The sequence below is a fragment of the Marmota marmota genome, unplaced genomic scaffold, assembly GCF_001458135.2.
Source record: "Marmota marmota marmota unplaced genomic scaffold, marMar, whole genome shotgun sequence".
Taxonomy (NCBI): domain Eukaryota; kingdom Metazoa; phylum Chordata; class Mammalia; order Rodentia; family Sciuridae; genus Marmota; species Marmota marmota.
The window spans coordinates 4,220,445-4,222,823 of NW_026000283.1; the positions used below are offsets into that span (position 1 = coordinate 4,220,445).

A 2,379-nucleotide genomic window follows, 5' to 3' on the forward strand; every position below is an offset into this window, starting at 1 on the left:
CCCAGCAGCTCCCTTACCCATTACCATCCCATGAGGATGGACCTGTTGCCCTGAAGATCTCCAACTCTGATCCAAGATGTCAGGTAACAACCTGCTTTGCTCCTTTGGGAGTACAGCACTGGAGGATAGAAAGAGGAGCAAAAAAATAACATTTTACTTGGATTCAAGGTAGAAAGGTACAAAAATTATGCACCATAGTCTATAAAATTAAAAAAGTTAATCCAGGTAAGATCAAATGCAGCAGGGCTGAAGTGTCTGACCTCTTCTCCTTGCTGATGTCAGAGCATTCTGCTCTGAGCAGATCTTGATGCTGGATCTTTCAGGTACCTCTTTAATTAAAGGAAACTGAGAGATGGGCAGTGATGGGAAAGGTGACCAAGATGAGCAATGAAATTTCAGTAACAAAGCCCAAATATACCCACAAAGTCATCTCTAGCCCAAGGTATCTTATAAGGTTACAAGGTTCCAAAGGGAACACCTTTGTAAACTGAGTCAAACGGGGGAAAAATCAAGGGTAAACAGAAGGCAAGGTTATATCCTGTGAGCATGTGCATACACAGCACACCCCCCTTTTCTCCAGCTAAAGTTGCTCTCAGTGTCACAGACTGCAGTCTCAACACTGTCCTCTCCCATCTAGCCTTAATACATCCTCACCCTCCCCCAGTCCCTGATTCTCTACCCAGCTCTCTGGCTCTGGATGAAGGTAGAAGTAAACTATGTCAAGATCTTGGACATGAATTCATTGAAATGTTTGGACTACTACTTGGGGTTCACAGCCAAGATCTCAGCCCGTACACCATGCTTCATTGTTTTGGCGGTGTGTGCAGCTTTCTTCTTAGGATCATAAGGCATGAAGATGTTGATGATGGCCATGAAATAGACCACCTTCTTTGGGGCACTTTCATGGCTTTTCATGGCATGGACATCAACAGAGGGGTTGAACTCCCTAGGACCAAAGAACAGGGGAAAGCTGAGGAGGTTACCAGGGCTGTCCGGAGGTATGCCATAGGAGCAAAGCAGGTTGCTGCCTACCCCATCATTCTCACTTTCTTTGTCTTCTTCTTGTTCTTCCACCTCCATCTCCTCCTGTTCTTCCCAGTCCACATCTTGGATGTCCACCAGCAGGTTGTAGTCAGTTGTCTTTATCTCGGCCAGGAACTCAATGTCCTACTTCAGTTTCTCCAGGAAGTTCTATTTACTCTCCTCTCCTACATGCAGCTTCTGTCCTTCATTGAGGAAGTCATTGTCTTTGAGTGTTGAAAGTACTTGTCCTTGCCTTTGTCACTTGTTTCTCTGGCAACAGTAGAATCCTTGACGTCATACTTGCCAAGTGCAGTGAGCTGATGGCTAAACACATTCCTTTGGACCACCATGTAAGTTTCCACTATGTCCACAGTAAGGCAGTACATGCCCAGGTACTGTGGCAAAAAAAGGGTATCACCATGACACTCCACTATAAACTGGTGGTATTTCCTTAAGATATTGTGCATTTAAGCGGCATCCTCACTTGACAGCTTTGATGACAAAGCATTGGTCATAGGTGGTGAGGAAACATGTACCACACCTTTCCTGGCTCTCACTATAGATGGGGGCACTGTGTATCACTGAATTCTGGTAATCCTTATCATCAATTCCAATCTTCTCAAGGAGATTTTGGAACACCATCAAGAACTATTCCTTAAGTTTAAAGCTGCTAAGGAAGTTCTCCTTATTGAAGATATGCTTATCTACCATGATCTTGCTGTAGTCTTTGAAGTCATCTGGCATTAGCATAAGAGGGACAGGAACATTGCTCAGTTCATTGATCATGTTGTTCACCCCACATACACATATGAATGCTGAGGATTGGCTCACTGGCCAGAAATACCTTCACTTTCTGGCACAAGAAATACTTCATCTTGTTCTTGGTCTTGGTCTTGCTGGCTCTGAGCAGTGTCATGGCAACTTCATTAGTGCTGGTGCAGTTGGCTGACATGCCTAGGGCCTCAGCAGCGGCCAAAGTGGGCACCAGGAAGATTGCCCACAGGGCAGGTGCCTGAGGCCACTAAAGGATTGATCTCCATCCAGCCCCACTGCCTCACCAAGCCCTGGTTGTGCCAGTCACATTATCTCCCCACCTCATCCATTTTGATGTGTTTTTGAGTGTGATTTGCTAATATTTTATTAAGGATTTCTACATTATGTTAATCAGGGATATCGGTCTGTAGTTTTCTTTCCTTGATGTGTCTTTGTCTGATTTGGGTATTGGGGTTATACTGGCTGCATACAATATATTTGGGAAAGTTCTCTCCCTTACTATGCATCTTTCTTTTTAATTAATGTTAGCATTTTATATATATATATATATATATATATATATATATATATATATATATAATC

The 2,379-nt window shown here is 43.5% G+C and overlaps 1 pseudogene; it reads right to left on the reverse strand.

The window, feature by feature from the left end:
• Nucleotides 1-714: 714 nt before the first annotated feature.
• Nucleotides 715-1,975, reverse strand: LOC107153071 (annotated as a pseudogene).
• Nucleotides 1,976-2,379: the final 404 nt, after the last annotated feature.